The sequence below is a fragment of the Talpa occidentalis genome, unplaced genomic scaffold (genome assembly GCF_014898055.3).
Source record: "Talpa occidentalis isolate TD23 unplaced genomic scaffold, MPIMG_talOcc4v2.1 talOcc4.2, whole genome shotgun sequence".
Taxonomy (NCBI): domain Eukaryota; kingdom Metazoa; phylum Chordata; class Mammalia; order Eulipotyphla; family Talpidae; genus Talpa; species Talpa occidentalis.
In genome coordinates this window covers 62,014,859-62,036,789 of record NW_023602073.1, presented here as the reverse complement: position 1 = coordinate 62,036,789, position 21,931 = coordinate 62,014,859, and the positions used below count along the sequence as shown (strand labels likewise).

The 21,931-nt window shown below is 37.8% G+C and overlaps 1 long non-coding RNA gene across 2 annotated transcripts in view; it reads left to right on the top strand.

Annotated features, from left to right (window-relative positions):
- The window catches only part of LOC119252430 (uncharacterized), a 56,695-nt gene extending 34,993 nt beyond the window's left edge, over nt 1-21,702 (top strand). For both annotated transcript variants that reach the window (XR_005126809.2, XR_008553209.1), the window contains one exon: nt 20,864-21,702. This is a non-coding gene — a long non-coding RNA (uncharacterized LOC119252430). The remainder of the gene's footprint in view (nt 1-20,863) is intronic.
- Nucleotides 21,703-21,931: the final 229 nt, after the last annotated feature.

Below are 21,931 nucleotides of genomic sequence, written 5' to 3'. Positions count from 1 at the left end.
CCTTGATAAACAGAAATTGGAATGGATTCAGATGATACAATCTGAGAATTCTGATACTAACTCATTCTTTTATACCACTGGTCACTGAGCATAGATGTGAAAATTAAAGCACACCCAATATCAGTAAGCTGCTAAGCATAGCAACTCTTCACTCAAGAGTAAGAATAAACAGGATGGATGGATCCACTGAACCATTGGCCTCACTGTGGCATGAACTTGAACTAGGACTGTTTATCACCTGGTTCTCCACAAACCCAAAGCTAACAAGAGGTGCAGCATGGTGTCTCAGGTTCTCTTGCATATGATTATTTTTAAACGGATTTCTGTCCTCCTGGGAGAGAATTTGCTTTGATATTGCAGGCCTTTCCTTGAGATGCATTTTCCTTCAGTAAGACAGCTGCCTCAGACCTGGAAGCTTCAAAAACTGATTTCAACAATCATAATGGAAAAAAAAAAATCACACTTGTGTTTGGTCCTTGAATATTTCTTGCTGTTCAAGTGATGAAATAGAGGCACAATTAGTTAGATGGGTAACTATCTCATTCCTAGAATACCATGATATATTAGCCAATATCACAAATCTCTGCAGGTAAACAATCTCTGCAGGTGACCACTCAGACCTTGCTTGTTAAGTTACCATCAGGAGGTAAAATGCTAACACCTGATCTCCATAGAAGTCTATACCCGTGATGGCTACCAACCTAATTTCATGCAGCAGCACCTGTGAAATCTTACAACGAAGTAAGTTGACAGTATCTATGTCATTGATACCCTGATGCAGTCTTTGTCACCTTTATCTTATAGAAGGACCCAAAAGACACTATTAGGTGGTAGATTCTGATTTTAGGAAAAAAATCATTGTAATAATTCTCCCACATTCTATCCCCTTTCTCAATATTCTACCAAACCAGTTCTAGCTTCTCTACTTCATTTATTATAGGTCATCATTCCCAAGCTTCAGAAGAGCCAGCAAAGCATCTGTCTAGTGCCAGCAAGCACAGGGCAGTTTCACTGTGGATTTGTGCAGATGGATAAGGAGAGTCCAGGAGGCCTCAGTGGATTTTTCAGGCTTTAATGCTCTCTCAGGGAACCAAGTACACAGGCATACCAGGCAAGGATTCTGGCATGAAAGGAAGCAGACCCCTTCCAGCAAAGGCCTGGAAGGCAGTCAGGCAACTGAGCCTCCAAACCCCCATGAATCTACTTTCTCTGGGCTCTCTAGTGTTCTCTCATGTTCTTACCTTTTCTGTAGTCATGCTGCTAGACCTCTCATAGCTGTCCTGAGTGATGCTGCCCTTATCGCTGGCCTATTGGCTCAGGTGTGCACACTTGTGCCTGCCCACACCCATGCTCCAGTTGGCCACAATCAGGCACACATGACCCACTCAAGCATCTTCTGCAGCAACACGCTCAAGGCCACAGGTGATAGCCACTGGTTTAGCCATAGTGATGAAAAAAGCCTGATTAATTCATTTACCCTGCAACCTGGATTGGGCATCTCTAGATGTCACAGCCAGTGCATAGATCCTGAGATGCCAGTAAGTGCTTTCATGTTACTCTCCTTTATCTGGCATCCTAGTCTTCTCACCCCCATGGTCCAACATCCTAAAGATAAAACTTCCATGTGTGTTCTCATAAATGCAGCAGTATATATTGAGCAGCATTTTAAACTTTATGGTGATGACTTTCCTTCCTCTCAGGCAGTGACTCAGATCCTGGCTTGGGGGATCTCACCCAAGTTACTTTCCTTAAGATAACAGGGGAAGGAGATGGGTGGAATTTTATGTCCTGTGACATCTTTCAAGATATCTGCCTTGTGTGATCACATTGTGATCCCCAGACAACAGGAAGTTGCTTTCTAGTATGAGGAGGGCATTTCTCCAAGCCCAGAGCCTTAGGAAAAATGATTCTCAGGATGATACATTCTCAGGGATGCCCCTGAGTCCCAGGGTCCCAACCTTTCTCAGTCAGAGCTTTCAATCTAGCATAGCAGACCTATCAAGACTTTGTATGATTTTTCCTTTGTATTTCTGCCACTGTTAGTCAAATTCTCAACCTTGCTTCACTGCATGATCTGCTCTCCAACAACAGGCAATAAGATCTCCTTAAATGAAGTCATTGAAATTTCCTGACTTTCACACCATATCCTGAGAAGGTAGTTAGCTGATCGGGGCTTTTCAATATTCCTTTAAGACTTCTATACTAGAGTTTTACAAAGTCATGCTCTTTTATAAGCCTTAGTTTCCATTACCTAATACTGTGCAGGTGCTAAAGCCACTACATAATCCAGTGTCTCTTTTTACCTATACTTCAACCCAGGAAATGATGCTGTAGGATCATGGTCAGGTGCAATCTGAGAAACATAAAGGAGGTCTTCCAAGTCATTCATGAAGGACAGATATTGGGGGATGTTTAGACACTAATTTCCTCCCCACATACTTTCACTCCCAGGCTGCACTTGCATTTGTGCTGGACTGACTTTAATGACTTCAGAGGACCCCAAGGCAAAAAGCACAGCATATAGCTCACTTGAGGTTGGACATTGTCAGCATGAGTTCAGACTCACTTAGAACTGTCCAAAGCATCTGCAGATTAAATTACAGGTGATTCTGAAGATGTGACTTGGAACTAAAAGCTGTTAGTCAAAAGGGGGACAAGTAACAATACAGCCTATTTCTCAATATTGTTGGACCCTCCTGAGACTATAATCTGTGTCCCTGACTGCCTCTGATGGAAAATGGGGAGTGGAAGATCAATACTTCCTTTTGGATGAACAGACTCTTGACAGTGTTACCCATCCTGCGCCCTTTTGCACAGGTCTGGGTACTGAGCAGGGACCTAAGGTGTCCTGTGCTGCCATTTGAATAGGGAAACCCAAGGGCAGGAGTGGAGGTGCCAACATGAAAGTAGTGCTGTTAGATCTTGTCAATGTGAAATCAGTTGCTGGAACAAGAGATAGATGAGCTGAACAGATCTGAAGTGTTGTGTAAGTGGTGTCTCATGCATGCAACATCAAGTTATATCAAATTGGCAAAAGAGGTAAGGTTGTTATAGACTGAATAAAAATAAACACCAAACAGATCTGATCTAAGGTGCAATAAAAATAAACACCAAACAGGCATAATCTAAGGTGCAGTGATCTGAGATCAATCAGCCAAATAATTTAATTTTGAGTACATAGGAAATGCTTGTAACCTGACCACATGAAAGGCCACCAAGCAAGTTTCAACAAACTTAAGGATTCTATCATCAGTCATGGAATGGTTTTCTAAGAATTTAGTCTGAGAAAACTCAAGGGCAGAGATTTATTGGAGCAGATCCATAGGAGTCAGGAGTGACAAGATGCAGTAAAGGAGCATTTAGTTGGTTACTGCTCTGGGCACCTGGACTTTGGCTCCCAGGGGCACCTCTGAGGAACCAGAGAGTATCACATGTGTCTGCAGGATGGAGGCCACAGCATGTATCCATAACTTCCATCCCTGTTTATAAAAGGTTGTCCCCCTATGAGTCCTAACTACCCCACTTAAGTATGTGTTTGAATAAGCTTCCAAATTTCAGAGAATTACACTTTTTCAGGGATAAGCCGTGAGTCCTCAAGACAGGACATAGTTAGCATCATACACTGTCCTCCATGCTGCACTGAGAACGGCTGTGCCAAGAGTGGGGCTGGACCACCAAAACTCCCTCACACACCACTTTCTATGACCAAAGTGCAATTTTATCTGTCAATCTCCTAAATTCCAAACATATGATGAGTTTTAAACTAAAATCAACAAATTCTTGATCTAAGAACATATCATAATGTAAGTTAGATACTATACTGTAAATGAATGACAATAAATGCCATGAATCAAAACTTATGAGAAATGGAAAATAGTTTAAATTTTTCTTTCAGAGCACATTCTACTTTTTTAGCACTTTCAATATGGAACATCAAAATTATGTTCACGTATATAGCATATATACAAAAGCAGAGCCCAATGAAATAAAAAAGTAGTGGTGCAATAGGAACACAACCAAATAGTGACTCTTTGGAAAGGCCAGAAATAGACAAATTTGGAGTATGACTAGTGTCCATCCATATTCCTGAACCTTTAACACACCAGTGAGCAAAGACTGATCTCCACCTGTCCTCTCCACCTGTGGGTTTCTTCATAGGACAAAGGCCCAAAATGCTAGAGTATTAACACATCTTTGGAGCAGGTTTTCACCATGCCCCATTAGAGTTGGTTTAATCATTTTATTTTGGTATCTAAATGCCCCAGTTCATCTGACCTTCAGGATCTTCACCATGGGATTAGTCTTCAGTTACTCCCAGCAGTAAGAGGCTTAACATCATATTTGGCTGCCTTCTCTTAAATGTCTCCCTTTCCCTCTCACCTACTGGTTTTCTAAATTATCACCTTGTGCTCAAAATCCAAATTATCTCCTTGTGCTAACTAAAGCAATTGGTCAAAGAAAAATGCCCTAATGAAATATTTGTACTGATAACATGGAATGTAATTACAAATACAGCACAAGAATACCATGAACCAATTTATGCCGATAACTTTGAAAACTTGGATGACACAAACACATTTCCACAAAACAAGAATCTGCCATAATGAAGTCAAGAACTGACTCATCTGAATAACTATAACTGGGAGAGTAATAAAATCAGGCCCAGACTGTTTCATTAAGCTCTGTTAACTCCAATCTTAAAGTCTTCCAGAGAAAAGAGACATTCCTCAATTCAAAGTCTAAATTATCTGATTTATGAAACTAAACAAAAGCAAAAGGGACTTTTTGAAACTTGTATTCATGAACAATCTTACATAAAAGACAAATATAAAGCAGACTTTCCCACAGCAATGTGAGTTTGATTAAAAGTCCAGATCCAAATAGGAACACAAATTCACTTTGCTTGAAATATTCAGTGGTTTCTAATTTTGAGTAATGAAAGACTGGGGAAGCTAAATAGGGATGGTGAAGAAACCCAGAAACTCCAGAAACTAACAAGGGTGTATATTTCTTTCCATGGATTTTTAGAACAGTCAAAACTAATCTGGGAAAGTGATTTAGGTGTAAACATGTCAAAACTAATCATCCACTTAAAAATCAACTTTGTAATAAAATGTGTATTTTTTAACTCAAACATTAAGTTTGAATGAAATAAAAACAAGCCAGCAGCAAAGGATCAGCAATTCATTGCACTACAACCCTTAACCACCTCGGAAAACCTTTGCAGAACTGCTCAATCCCTTTTTTCATTATTTTCATGTTTGTGGATGATTTTAATAAGTGAACAACTATAATCCTCCTGTGATTTATTCACTCACTGTGAGACTTAGACATTTATGTTGCTGTGTTTAATCATTTTTTGTTTCCAAGTTATTCCCATGGATAAAATGTGATAGCTTCATTTTCCTGTTGGTGGATCAGATACTCTTTCTTATGGCCAATGTCTCTTTGAAGATTCATGAATCTTATACAAGTATACATTTTTTCTATGGCATATATGAGAGTGGGTCTTAAAACTTCCATATTTTTGAAGTTCCAGCACCAAATTATAACTTATCAGCAGGGTATAAAATGTTCCCTTTGTTCCACATACTTGCCAACATCCTTGTCAACTCTTAGTACTGGCAAAAATTAAATGGGACAAAATTGCAATGGCACAAAAGTACATGACATGTAATTTTCATTTCTTTGATTATATGCATGAAAAATATATCCATTATTATATGCAGGAAAATTAAAATATTTCTTCAGTTTCTTTTAACATGGTCCCATTAATGGTATGTTTTAATCATTTTATTTTTAGATTTTGATTTCTAGAAGTTCTTCACATATCCTGGATACCAATCTTGATCAAGTTAGATCTCAAATCCAATTGTACTTTTCTATTCATTGCTTTATTTCATTTGAACAGAAAAGTTCTTAATTTTTTTTGATGTACTTTTTATATTCTTACTGAAGTCAAACATATTTTGTTAAAATTATAAAGCTCTGCTTCACATCTATAGATGAACCTTATGTCATTCAAAAATTAGACAAATGAAGTATTATATTTTCCTTAAGAAAAATATCAGATGGTTTCACTTATAACAGGAATATAGGGGAACCAAATAAGACATCAGTGTAAAATAAACAGTACAAAATACAACAAAGCAAAAACACAATTACAAATCAGACATACTGCAGGGGAGGAAGAGGGAGAGGGATCAGAGAGGGAGGGAGGGAGGAGAACAGGAGGAGACTGTGGTGATGGTGCACAGGTGCCTTTGGGAAGGAAATTCTATGGGGACTCAATCTGAGGGGGTGGGGGGAAACAAATATTTTAAAAAACAAATTCTCCCTAGAGAAGACTAAAAACAATTGTAACAAAAGACCTCACCTCAACCACACTTTTGTTCAGAATGACTTTCAAATCTTTGTCTTTGCATTTCATGATTTATAAGAAACATCTGGCAGAAATAAAATCATAATTATCAAAAAAATAAATAAATAAAATGTTTTCCTTATGAGTAATATATTGAATAGAACATCCCTTCCCTGCTGGCCAGCAATATTTCTCAGTCAATATTAAGTTACATACAATGCATGGATTCACATCTGAAACCTATTGTCTAAACCTCCCATTGCCCTATTCATCCAACACTTTCATAACTAAAAAACTCACAGCTTTTATAATCAGATTTGTTAGTTGACACACTTCCTACATCATACCCTTGCCCTTCCCTAACTATAGTAGGTTTTACTCAACAATTTCTAAAACTGTTTCCTTCTAGCCAAAGGAATGAATCCACACAATATCGTACTGCTGAAAAGGGTACAGATTATTGCCAACTATAAAGGATATGTGGATAGAAAAGTCCATATCTCTATTTATTAATCAGTCTGGTTGCAAAAACAAGCGAGTCTGGTGTGAGTTTGCTGGAAGTAAGCAGTAGCTCCCATTGCAGCTGCAGTGCTATAAGACACCAGTGTTAGGACAGACTAATCTGGCCTAAGATTCATGGTATGTGATCATTAGCATGGTAAATGTTTTCCTGTTAGAATCAGAAGTGATTCATTTATATGGAACAATGTTATCTATATTGATTTTGTCCTAGAGCTTTGTTAAGCTATATTATGACAATAGAAGAGTTTGAGGAGATCATGACAATCCGAATGTACTAAAGGTCCTAATGTTGAGCCATGCTATTGTTGGCATGCTGACTGGACTCATAAACAGGAAGGGGCTAGCACATTGGCGGAATGGGCAAGGCCATGTGCTTCATGGGGTGGAAGACAGGTCATTTAGTTTCAGGGGCTTACCATTTCAGTAAATCTTTTACAAGTCTGATAGTCAAGGGTGTGCTGCTATATTCCAGGCAAAACAAGGACAAGTTATTGTACCTTTCACTGAAGAGGGAAGCATAAAACCTGTAGGGGCTCTCTAGGCTCAGAGGCAGCATATTCCACTGACCCATAATACTCAGTGGCAAGAAAGGCTGCAAAATCCAAGTGGAGCTCAGAAGAAACAGGTGTTCTATGCTGCTTGGGTCAGACAACCTAGCAAACCTGTGTGGTGACTGAGCAAACCTTTTCTGAAAGGACCAAAGCACTAGATATTCAAACTTTGTGGGTCACATAGTCTCTTGCAAATATTCAACCCTGCCATTGTAGTACAAAAGAAGCCATTATCGTCCCATCTGGAGTAGTCACAGATCATCAATAGTCCTATATAAGTTCAGAAATTTTTAAGCTTTAGCTCTTAAACAGGGGTTTGATCTGTTTCCATTCCGAACAAATGGATTGAGGAATGAGGTGGGATTTGTAGTTAACTCTTTTATGAAAAATTTCTCCATTGAATTGCATTGGTTACGTTGTTAATTTACACGTGAACATATTTCTGAACTCTATTCCACTGATGACATCAGTAAAGGGATCAATGCTGGAGACAAGGATGGGTAACTTGATATCCTCCAAGTTTAAGCTCTTCAGGGTGTGCCTGCCTCAGCTTTTTATGAAGTTACATTAATTTCAGAGTAGGCCCCAACTAAAGACTGTACCACCAATTTGGTCTGTCATTGGCTAGAGGTTGCCCCGTGTAGAGTTTGCTTTCATCTACCACTACTTAGGTCAAAGATCTAGCTAATTCTAGTCATAATGCACCTCCCTTCAGGAGCAAACATTTTCTATTGCAGAGACATTCCCAGGTCTTACCTTCTTATTCTTTCAAATCTTTTACATTCCTAACATTTTTCAGCATCTGTGTCCCAGATAGCATGACATGATGAGTGATCTGTGTTTACCTCTATGGCAGTACTACAGTCTTTACTAATGTTGCTTTATAAAAGCAAGTAGTAAGTCTTCCAATTTTGTTCCTTTATATTAGAATGATGTTGGTTATTCTATTTCCATTTCTGTATGGATTCTAGAATGTCAATTATAGCAAAAATCTGGTGTATTGGTATTGTTGACTACATCAATGGGAGAATAGGCATTTCAACAGTCAAGTTCACCACTCCGTGAATGACATAACACTCTACTTAGATCTTCTGTTTCTTAGTATACTTAGTGAAGATAAGTCTTTTGTCTGTCATTGTTGGCTGTTTTCTCCTACTTAAGTAGGAGTAATCCAGTAGAAATACATCAGAATAGGCATTATAAAAACAGAAGCAAAAAGGGATCAATGTGGTTGTTAGGGGAGAAGTGCAGTGGACAGTGCCATTTTCCCTGCCTCCACTTACATGCACACCTTGGACTGAATCGTGGGGCACCATGAACCATTTTCCTGAGCAGGGGAACTGATGGTGGAGTCAAGTGTCATGTTTGACATATAACTGAACACATGCTAATGCTGGCCTTCTTGTTTCTGCAACCCTGACTTGTATCCTGGTACCGTGCAGGAAGGGTAGTATTTGAGAGAGAAAAATTAACTGGCCAACATGTGGTCAGTCTCCCATGCCAGCTGCCTTTGTAAATAAACCTTTTTTTCTCTCGTTGTCTGCTTTGGGGTCTTGTCCCAAGTTCTTAAGTTCATGTGTGAGGACTCTCACCCAGGATACCCTGTTTCCTGTAGGGCTGCACTGGAACACAGTGAATCATATTGGCAACAGCAAGCAACCACTAGCAGCCCAGGTTAATGAGAGAGAGGGAGGTTATTGTCTTTCCAAAACCCAGAAAGCAGGAAGACAATGAAGGTGACCTGGCAGAAGCAGCCAACATGGAGGGTATGTAATCACCGTGAGGTGATGCTCAAAGCCAGGGGAAGATAAATATTTGAGTTTGTGCCTCCAGTCCCCAATATTCTCTTAGCATGACCCATTTGCTAACCATAAATTTAAATGATAAATACATCTAGATTGGATCAAGATGTGGTACATATGCACAATGGAATATTACTCAGCATTCAAAAAAGATAAACTCATGCAATTTGCAGCAACATGGATGGTGCTGGAAGGGATCACGCTCAGCGAAATAAGCCAGAAAGAAAAAGAAAAATACCGGATGGTCTCACTCATAGCAGGAATCTAGAAAACCTAAATAAGGGACCAGGAAAAAAATAACTATAAGAAAGAAAAAATCAAAATCAACAAACAACTATAACCTATAAACTATAAACAAACAACTATAAACCAGAGACACACTATGAGGGGGGCGGGGAAAGGAGGGAGTGGGGTCAAAATAAGGGGGGTGATATTGTATGGGGAATATAAAAAAAGGAAAGAAAAAAGAAATTAAAAAAAGAAATGATAAATACATCTAGAACATAGAAAAATTACTATGAACTTTGCAGCCTAAATCAACTTTATCTCCATTCCAATGGATTAAAAGTCCAGGTCCAGGTTACCGGAGTCCTTTGCTTCAGGGCTTCACAATGCTGAAATCAAAGTGACTGGACTACACTCTCATCTAGAGATTCACCTAGGGGAAAATTACTTTCAAACTGGCTTTAGTAAAACTTGGTTCCTTGTAATTCTGAACGTAAGAACTGCTTCTTGCTGCATTTGACAAGGTGTAGGGTAAAGAAAATGTCAGGCTTTTCTGCCCTCCCGCCATCAGGATAGATGATGGATCCTTGTCCTGAATGCATGCCTGATGGCGGGCACCTGAAATAGGGTGTGGGCATAGGTAGATGGGATTCAGCTGATCTAAGACTGTATTTTTTAAGGGCGGCATCACGGGGACGCCAGCAGAAGCTGAGAAAGAAGCCGATGAGAGAAGCAAAGAAGCAGAAGCAGAGAATGCCAGAGAGCCCAGAGAGAGTGCAGATTTGCTGGGGGCTGGGAGGACTGCCAGCCTCCTGGCCCCCCAGCACCCCTGCCTGTCATATGCCTGGTGAACCCCAATAAAAGACCTGCAAAAGCCACTGAGGACTGACTCCTCCTTTACCCTGTCTGCTGGATCAGAAAACCTGCACTGTGCCGGTTCCTGACCCTATGCAAGGCCGTACTCAGTTTCTATGTGTCCCTAATTACCTTGACATATGCATTCTCTTAACACAGATAAACTGCTTCATTAAAGCCCAGAGGGAAATATGATCTACACCTTGGGTAGATACTAATATATGTATTATGACTCATGTAATATAAAGAATTGACATGCTAACACTCTTGCTATATATTATTGGTTATAAGTAAGAGGCAGGACCTGCCCACACTCAAGGGGGGAGGGTATTATGCAACCATGTGAAAACCAGGAGGTAGGAATCAGGAGGGCTGACTTAGAGACTGCCCAGCTCAGCAGAGAAATCTGGAGTTGTTTTGTCTTCAGATCCTATTTCTCCTTCCCCTGTGAACTACTTACTTGCCTGAGCCTGATCTTCTACACACCAAATTTCAAATTTTATAAACCAAAACTATGTTAGCTTCTCCTATTTCCTTTTGTTTCCCTATCCATGAATTTTCACCTCCATTCCAAACTTTCTCATAGCCAATCTTTCTAAAGTGTGTTAAATGTCTTTAGGTAATATAAAATGTCCTTGGTTAATATAAAATGTTACACATATTTTTAATTTACACAAATAATTGTGCTATAGATATTTCAATTTCATTTAACATGCCAAGACTGGTGGTGGTTAGATTACATGCAACTCATGATTTCTAACTTCTGTAATTTTATTTTAATTTCCTGTGATGAACATCTAGGTTCTTTCCCAACTTTCCTTAACACTGAAATGACTATTCTAGAATATTCCATTTATGAACTTGTGAGAATATTCTGGGGATATATCCAGGAATGATTGTTGTTACATCTCCATCTCCTGATTTTCTTAGAGCTCCAGATTTTTTCTATTCTACACTAAATTGATAATTACTGATTGAACTTTGTGCTCTATTAACAAAGTGAACTCTCTAAGCATCCATGAAAGGCTAATAAAAATCAATTCTTTACTAGATCAGAGAATCTTAAATTTCAAAAAGCAGAAATTATATTGCCACAAGAGACTATAACTTATAGAACTGAAATTCCCATACCCTTCCAATTTAAAATGCTGTGCTTCACAACTATCAAGTCAAAAAATAAACCAAGTGCCAGAAGTAAGTAAACACCTAACCTTAAGTACCTTTTAAAAACACATTTAAAAAGTACATTATAAAGCATTCATGTGTAACTAGCTTTAGTGAAATTTCATAAACAATATCTTCAAGGTCACTATAAAAATAAATAACAAAAGCATATAAACTAATAAAGCATATAATGTATATTATATATAATATAATATATAATATATATAATACATAATATATTATATTTTATATATTAATATATAATATAATAAAGCATATAAACTAATGCATAAAACAAACTGATCAATGCAAAAATTGGTCCTTCTAGTACAAAGGATGGGTTGGAGATGACTTCCACCAGTCTTTTTTGGTTGTAGAGTAAACAGATGCTGGATAATAAATGGATAGGATTTAGAAATTTCCTATCCACTCAGAGGCAGTGTGTAGAGAAGTAAATACAACTGAGCCCCTGGGGAACTCCAACTTTTAGAGGAAATGTCACAAAACCCAAGGGAGAAGTTTTTAAGATAAAGGAATTAGAAAAATATCAAATAAACAAGATAGATTATGAACCAATAAATGTTTTTTTTCCTACACTAATGACTTTCCAAAGTGATTCCATCTTGTGACTCATCTTAGGCTGAAACCAATAATTACCCTACCTTGCTTGGAGAGACAGCCAATTTCCCCATTGTGTACTGATGATCCATATACAACCCTATTCTTAGAACTAAGATATTGACATCGCCCCCGGACATGTGGCATCAATATTTTTATACAAGCAAGAACACACATACTAAGCAGAGCCTAGGAGAGCCCTGTCAGCACAGGTGGTATGGATTTTGCCTCCACCTGAGTCCTATCTACTGGCTTCTGCACTGAGAATGCCTGTGCATAAGTTGCCTTTAGTAAACTTTGAGTATGATGAAGCAGGCACGTCCATTAATCACACTTAAATTTCTTTCTCAATTTTGGAGACACTATTCATTCCCAAAGCCACAAAATTAATTCAAGCCACATTTGAAACAGTGATCCAGGTATACCAGTAACACTGGTATGTCTGTATACTTCCATGTGTAAGCACTACATGTTAATGTGTGTACACTTCTAATTATACTCCAAAATATGAATGTTATAAAATTTCACAAAGAATATCTTCACAAAAAAAAATATTCATTTGTTGATATTAATGAGTGCTCTATTTTCTAAACTGTTTAACTTTGGAATAAAGTACTGAAAATCTAGTTTATTTTGATTGTTGGTTTCAAGGGTTGTCATAACAGATTTTTACAAAGATTGGTATATCGACATCAAAGAAATACACTATTGGTTATTAAATTGTGAAACCATTCCATCTACCAATTATGCAAAATCCTTCATTTTTGAGACTCTTTTGGAAAATTCTCAATTGCCAAATCAGTTGTAAAATAACTGGAAGGTTTTATATTTCTACATTTTTAATTAGTTAATCCAAACCTGATTGTTTCAAACAATCTTCTAATCTGTTCAGTCAGATTATAGTATGCAGACAAGACATTTTAGACACTTTTGCAGTGTCAACATGGAAATCTCAACATTGGAAACATGAAAAAGTATGATTTTTATAATACTGTCCATAGTATGAGCTCTTCCTGCAAATGCAGTTTGTCCCTATATTGTTACAACTTCACTTTTACCTTTTTAAGAAAACCCCCTACTACTGTCAAGGCAGCAAATGTGACCATTTGAGATTTTGAAAAGACCAATGCATACCTTCAAACACTTTTTGCCCTATTTGTGAAAAGGAGCTTTTTATTTTCAGAACATAGACATTTGGTGCTAGTGCAACTCTTACAAAGTGTCAACTGTGGTTTAAAACTCTTGTCATGAAGTTAGTCCCATCCATGACATCTTTCAGCATTTTATATATATATATATATATATATATATATATATTAGAAAATCCACTTTATACAACAGATGTGGTGAGATATCTATAAACTTTGGTCTCAACGATGGATGGTCACACATATTTTCCATGAAGTGGTCATTTAATATCTAATGCGACTCACAAAAGTAATTGCAGGTGCATATCATTTTAAAATGGAATCTGGCACATACCACAAGCTGAGACATATTCAAAATGTAGTTTCATCCAACTGTATAGCAACCTCCCACACAATGTAATTTGCTCTAAACCATGTTTGTTCAAATTTTCAGCATTTTCTGTGTGTCTGCCAATAGTCTCAGTGATAAAGTAGTATATTTGGTTTGTCCTATTGTTTCTGAAGTATTCTAGTAATTTCTATCATGGTAAGATAAGCCAAGTGCTTTCCCTAGTGGTAAATGATTTCTATCTTTATTCCTAAACATTCATTGCTAAATTCAGTGAAATTTTGTGGCATATTAAAGTCAGAATTGTGTAGACCTACAGAGAGCTGACAGAATTGTAGCTTTTTCTGTAATCTGCATGTGTAGTATGAATTTATCAGGACTAGTAAGACTCCAAAGGTGAACATGTTAGATCATAGTGTATACTTAGAGAGAGGTATTTATCTGCTATTAATGGCAAGCATTACCATAATACTGCACAATTTCAATTAAATCTCTCCCCAGATTAATTGAACTGATTTTTATCTCACAATGTGACTATAAAAACTCATACTAAGAATAGGAATGATCAACTTTTCAACTTATTCTCAGGAGCCTTGTATTAGTTTTTACAATCTATAGGTTTAGTGTAGCAGTCTAAACCATACTTCTGTTGTGAAGATTAGTTAACTTAAAACTAAGTGTCCACCAGTCCACTCCAGGCAACACAGTGCTGTGGAGTGAAGGGAAAGCAGAGCCTCAGAGAGCCTCCATCACAGCTCCAGAATGTAGAGCCCCCTTTCTGCCTGTGCCCCAGGAGGCCCTGAGTGGCCAGCTCAGATGAGCAGGGGTCAACCTGTGTGTCCAGTGTCTTTATCAGAATTTACCCATGTTGGGCCTCCCTGGAGGCGCAAGGGGTTAAATCTCAGCACTATGAAGATGTCCGCAGCCTCTGCAGCACAGGTTCAATCTCTGGCCAGGGAGCAACCCACATGATGCAGCAGACCTCTCCTGTCTCACCCTCTGCTCCCCTCAGCAGTGTATTTCAGTCAATCTGCCTGTTCTGGTCCCCACTCTTCTCTGGTGAATCCTCTCACCCACCCCACACCTCTGGCCTACACTCCCAGCTCTTGTCTGCATAAATAAGTCTTAAAAAATATTTACCAATGCTAATGTGAGTCTCTATATACCCCCAATAGACTTTATTGTGGTAGATTAGGGTTCTTCCACTTAAATTTGAGTCCATTGCTGAAATGAACAAATATTTCAAGGACATTATTGGTCAGGAAATCGGTGATAACTAGGAAACTGTGGAAAGTTTTTCTTTAATTAGATGGAGACATGAGTTTCTAATAGACTGAGCTTCTAATAGACTGCCAAGATGAAGGTGAAGGAGGAAGGGTAATCAATAGACTGTCTCAGAGAAAGAAAGGTAAGAAAAACTTGTATTTAGAAAGCACAGGAAGAAGTAGCCTGCTTCCCTAGAGGTCATGTCCTGATAAGAAGTTGAGGGCAGGTAGGCGATCTGAAGTAACTGGGGCCAAGGGGAGAGAGTTTAAATTTATCCTGGAATTGTTGCCTCATATGCAGTTTTATTGTTGTCATCACTAATGACGTACTTGACAGAATATGGCTCTGGAAAACGTTCTGCCTGTAGCTCAGCCATCTCATACTTCAATCAGACATAACTATAGGAAACAAGCCACGAGGATACATTTACATAATATAGTCATGATCTTTTCCCCTGTTCTTCCTACGATCAGATGTTTGTTTCCTACAGTAATCTTCAAGTGATCGCTAAAAGATGCGTTGGTAGTGACATTTAAAATTTGATTGTGAAGACAGAGTACATAACCCAAGGAATAACTCATGAATGGTTGTTACTATGTGTACAAGTGATGCCTCATTTTGTCACATGATCTTTAGCACAGTCCTGAACTGGCATTGATTGAGGTCTTTTCTGGCTAATGTGTCTTCCCCACAAGGCACTTTGTATTCAAAATAAAACAACTGAGAGGCTGCACCAACATATGAGTCATGGTAAAGACTCTCATATAATTTGAGTCCATCTCATCTGAGGGATGAGTTGTTGAGGAAGAACTCTAATAGCCAGGCATACACCATATGTTTTTCCTAACCCACAGTGCATACTGCACGACATACAGCATACTGCATGACACATGTTTAACTTTTAGCCAATAGTGTCTAGTGTAATAGGGTCAAATGATGTATGTCTGAATGTTCTCTGAGACCTCCTGTCCCTCTCTCATCTCTGCCATCCCCCACGCTCCTAGATCTCATTCAGTTTCTGGTAATCAGTCAGAGGAATGCATGAGAATTGGGGAAGCTATGTTTGCAGTGGAAAGAGTGACTTCACTGCCTGGAGAGGAAAATTATTGCAGAAGTTAAGAAGGAAAAAAATAGTGGGAAGAGTAGGAGTAAGTTTGCTTGGAGGCTGATCAGAGTTTAGGGAGGCGCCATCTCCTACAGAGAGCTTCAGTGGGGAGAATGAATGTAAGATGAGTCACTAAAAATGTTTCAGTTTACTGTGAGATTTGACTCTTAAGAAAGTAGAATATGATAATTCTGTTTTTGAAAATACTCCAGGACTCAGGTTATCAGTGGACTGCTCTAAGATCTCTTGAGAGCTCTATGTTCTTGACATGAACACTTTCAATCCTCTACAACTGAGGAGAGAAGTTCAGCAGTTGATTTGCCCCAAATCCTCACTATATATAGCAGTTCATAACAGGCACAGCCAGGATTGTGAAACCCCTGTTCTTTCCTGAATCTTTTGATTTACATGATTGGAGCTGAACACTAAACTGACAAAAGCTAAATTTACAGGGGGAAGCACATAAACTTTGATGATAATTTTACAGGTACCTAGAGATCATAGGAAATGAAGACCCAAAGAAACAGATGGACTGGAAAGTTTATATACCATATTTCAAATTTTCTTATTTATAAACTATTTTAACAAAGGATATGTTTGGAGACAAGAATATTTGCGCCACTATCTCCAATGATAAGAGTGTATTCTTCCTGGCACAGAAGGAGGGTACCTTTCTCACTCAAAATTTTATCTCCTGCTTCTAAGTAGAAAGGAGAAAATCAGAGTCCTTCCCTGCATCTTTATCTCAATTGCCTTCAGCTCAAAGTAATCAGTGTGCCAACTGGCATGTATTCTGTATTCTAATCCCCTTCAATTGTCTCAAATCAAAGTCTGTTCTTTGGACTGCTATCCAATTCTGTCTTCTTTTTAAGATTAAGAACTGATTATCATAATACCATTTCAGGAAAATAATAGCAAATAATTGAAGATATTAGTTGGGGTGGGAGAGAGAGGAAGGGGCAAAGGAATCAATATCAGAGGTCTCTTGGACTGAAGTGATGGCCAAGCATGAGATATAAACAGGGAATATTTAACTATAGTACTAATTCAGATTTTAATCTAGTACTCTGGAACTTGAGTCAAATAGAAGGGAAGAAAAGATAGTGTTTGGTGAAATGTTAATGTCCAGAGAAGTGAGGGGAACATGGTGTCTAGAAGCTAGTGCCATGGAGTGTGACAGGTTTTCAAGGAAACCAGGAGCGGTAGTTGGGACTCCACTGAGAAGGGGCTCAATGTCCTTCCAGTTTGATTGATTGATATCCAGTTTATCAATTGATATAGAAATTGATATCCGGTTTCCCCAGTGCTAGAGTTAAGTTTATTTGACAAGCCTGAGGGGAAACTGGTGGCTGATTAGTAATACTAATTACTGAATATAGCTTTATATTCTGTATTTTGTCTATTTATGTACCTTAAAATGGATCTTATCAATAATTTGTTCAAAAAGTCAAGAAAATATGTCTGAGAGCCCTGGGGCTGTTTGGCCTTATGAAGAAAGGTCTGTCCTGTCCACTCCCGCTATTTCTTATTTCCACAGATGGAGCTCTTGTGACCATCCTGGATACCTCTCTAGTACACTTATCCAATTCCAGTCAAAGCAGTAATGGGACCCCTGTTGGAATATCAGTTACTGTTTTTCGAAATTAGTACATACATGTGCTCAGCCACTGATTCCACATGTTCTGGCACAAAGGGAACATCGAGGATCAATCATATGTTAGTTTGAGGCTGGACTATCAGTCAGAAATTTCCTTTCTCTCAGGAATCCTATTCCAGGGACCTCCTTCTACTTTTCCAAGATATTTCTTTTCCCTAAGGGGGATAGCAGTAGTATAGTATGAGTCCAGAGCCTTCTAAGCGATCTCGTGACCCCATCTCTTAATTCTGAAAGGTCATATTATTAAATCCAGTTAGTTATTACCATATCCAGTGTTATAAAGCTTTCCCCAGAGGTTCTAAGAATTTCACTGTTTCTTAGCTCTATTGATATTTAGGTCTTTGATGCTTTTTGTGTTATTTGCTTAATAAAGTTAGGTTCTCACTTCATTTGTATGTTGACATCCAGTTTCCCCAGCAACATTTGCTGGTTTTTTCCCCACTGAATGATTTTGACGCCATGTCAATCATTTCACTATGCAAAGGTTTGTTACTGGGCTCTCTGATTCCTATGGTTTAAATGTGCGTCTTTTGCCTACAAGTCTATCTTGAATACTGTGATTTTGTAATAAGTTTTGAAATCACAAAATGTGAGACCTCCAACTTTATTTTGGTTTTTCAAGATTATTTTGGTTATTCAAGGTCCCTTAAGTTCTCATATGAATTTTGGTTTTTCATTTCTACAAAAAGCACCATTGAGACTTTTATCGGCATTACATGAAATCTGTATCAATTTATGTTTTAATGTGTTAATATTAATCTTCATTCTATAAACATGAATGTTTTTCCATTTATTTGTCTTATTTCTTTCAGCAGCATTTCCAGTTTACAAGTCTTTTGTCTCCTTGATTAAATTTATCCCTACATATAGTAAATGGGATTTTTTTTTTTTTGAATTTTAAAAGGACAGGTTTATTAGAGAGGCACCTGCATAGTCACAGGTGGGCAGGAGAGCTGCATGAAATTGTTAACTTTTCAGATTGTTCTTTGTCAGTATATAGAAATATAACTGATTTGGGGTGTTGATTTTGTATCCTGCAACCAGATTCATTGTAACAAGATTTTGTTTGGCATCTTTAAGGTTTTCCACATATAAGATCATGTTTAATGATATAGTTTTATTCCAACTTGGATTCTTTTATTTTTTTCTTCCCTAATTCTCTACGAATTTTAGTAATATGTTACAGAAAATGACAAAAGCAGACATCCTTGTTTGGTTGAACTTAAAGGAAAAGCTTTTAGTCTTTCACAATTGAGTGTAATGCTAGCTGTGAGTTTTCACAAGTGTCCTTTATGTTGAAAATTTCCTTGTGTTTCTAATTTGATGACTGTTTATCATGAAAGGATATTGAATTTTGTCATTTTTTTTGCATCAGTTGAGAAGATTGTGTGATCTCTCTTTATTCTGATGGTGTAGAACACTGATTTTCATATGCTGAATCATTCTTGAATTCCAGGAATAAATCCCACTTGGTAATGGTATACAACCCCACTAATGTGTTGATGAATAGTTTGCTAGTATCAATTTATGTTTTGTTGAGCATATTTTCATCAATAGTTATTGCTAATACAAGAAAAACATGGTTTTCTTGTAGTAATGCTGGTCTTACAGAAGGCGATGGGACATGTTGGTAGAGTCTGAGGAGAATTGGTGTTCATTCTTTTTTTTTTTTTTTTTTTTTTTTAAGAGTTATTTATACATACAAGCACTGGGTACAGTCAGAAGCGCAGGAGGGTGAGAGAATTCACCAGAGTCAGAGCGGGGAGCAGAGCAGGCAGAAGGACCAAAGTACACTGCTGAGGAGAGCAGCGGGCAGTAGGAGAGGTCTGTGCGCCATGTGGGACCCTCCTCCGGTGGCTGGGGAGCAGCCGGGGATCGAACCTGCGCTGCAGAGGCTATGGGCAGCTTCGCAACCCAGCGCTCAACTGCTGCATCACTGGGGAGGCCCTGGTGTTCATTCTTTAAATGATTGATAGACTTCACTGATGAGGGCCTGGTCACTCAGGGGCTAAAGATATAGCATTATCAAGCTATTGCCAGTCACTGCAATATGAGTTTGATCCCTGGCCAGGAAGCTAACCCACATGGTGCAGCAGACCTCTCCTGTTTCACCCAATGCTCCCCTCAGCAGTGTATTTCAGTAGATCTGCCCATTCTGTTCCCCACTCTGTCTCTGGTGAATCCTCTCACCCCCCACACCTCTGGCCTGTACTCAAGTTCTTGTATGTATAAATAAATAAATATTAAAAAAATAAAAGAATTCACCCATAAAGTTATCTGTTCCTGGACATTTCTTTGGGAGGTTTTTGATACCTGATTTAATCCTATCAATTATAGGTCTCTTCAGATTTTCTGTTTCTTCATGATTAAATGATTTTTGGTGTGTGTTTCTAGGACTTTATCTGTTTCATCTAGACTATTTTATTTTAATAATAACTGGTCATTTATTCTCTTACAAGAAATTTTATAACAATTATAATGTCCCCTCTTTCATTTCTGATTTTAGTGAGTCTTTTCCTAGTCAACCTAGTTAAAGGTTTGCCAATTTTGTTGGTAATTTCAAAGAACCAACTCTGGTTCCATTGATTTCTTTATTTTTATCTCTGCTCTAATCTTTATTTCCTTCCTTGTGCTAGCTTTAGGTTTACAGGACAATAAAAATAGTAAAAAGCTAAAGGGTAAAGTTAAATTGTTTGAAATCTTTCATAATTTACACAATTACAGCTAAAAATTCCCTCTGCACATTCCCTTTGTTTTCAGATATTGCCTTACTTGTGATTTCTTCTTCAATCCATTGATTAAGATCACACTGTCTAATTTCCATGTATTGTGGTCTTCAAGTTTTCCTTTGTTGTTTTCTAATTTCACCATATTGAGATAGGATACTTTGCATGATTTCATCACTTTCCAATTTATTAAGTCTTTTTTTTTTTGTATTCACCATATGGTCTGTCATGGGGAATGTGCTTTATGAACTTCAGAAAAGTGTCTTATCTTTAATTTCAGTAGAAAGTTTTGTGTGTTGATTGGGAACAATCGGTCAATCATGTTAAAGTTCTGTTTTCTTGGTTGTCTTTTCTATGAAAGTGAAATACTAGTATACCTATTACTATTGAGCTGTCTATTGCTCCCTTCAATTCTGTCAATGTTTACCTTTTATATTTCACAGTTCTGATGCTTGGTACATATGTTTATGATTATTAGATTTTCTTAGTGAATTGACCCTTTAATGTATAATGTCCTTCTTGTTTTTTATAACAGACTGAAAAATAAGCAACTTTTCTTGGCTTCATAAGGTACCAGAAGAAAGAAAGCACTGTTGCCCCAAGATTGGAAAGACAGGCAGATAGAGCCAGACTCATAAGCAGAAATTGGGAACCAGTGCTGAACAGGAAAACCTTGACTGTTGTTGAATTACTGGAGCTTGTACGGAAAACCGAAGTTTAAAAAAGAAAATACAGGGGGAATCGGTATTGTGAGATAAACCTATGTAAGCTTAACCAGATTTCCACAATAAATATTGGAGAAAAATTCCCTTAGACTTCCCACAGTGAAAGGGGGGAAAGGAATGATCTTGAAACATGGCCAGAGCATTTTGTTCTGTTATTCTTAACTAGTTTCCCCTGAAGGAGGGCCCTGAAAACTAAAATCGGCCGCTGGTGTATTATTAGAACCTAACTGACCTGGGGAACGGAAATACCCAATTCCAGCCCATTCTAGTCAAATTGTTCCACCTAAAAGAAGGAAAAAAATCTGAGAATCATTTGCAAAATTCAGTCCAGAGGCCCATGGAAAGAGTTAATCATAGCAGTATAGAATGTTCATCCTCCCTTAAAACCACATCACTAAATGGCTATGTATAGCATTTCCTTTTACCTGATACCTCATGTTTATCAAGAAAAAAAGTGACTGTTTTACAATATATACTAATGTTGAATTATATTGTTTACGTGAAACTAAACTGTTATATGTCAACTGTACCAAAATGGGAAAAAAAAAAAAACACAACACAATTTCAGCAGCATTTCCAATTAACAAGTCTGTTGCCCCCTTGATTAAGTTTATTTCTACATATTTTATTGATGCTACTGTAAATAAAATTGTTTTCCGAACTTTTCAGATTGTTCATTGTTAGCATATAGAACAACAACAAATTTTTGGTGGTGATTTTGTATCCTGCAATTGAACTCATTCTGACAGGTTTTTGTTTTGACTGTTTAGGGTTTACTACATACAAAAACATGTTTGCTAACATAATTTCATTGCCTTCAAGAAACAATGCAAGCACTGGGACCAGACATAGCATGGATGTTAGAAATATCACACTGA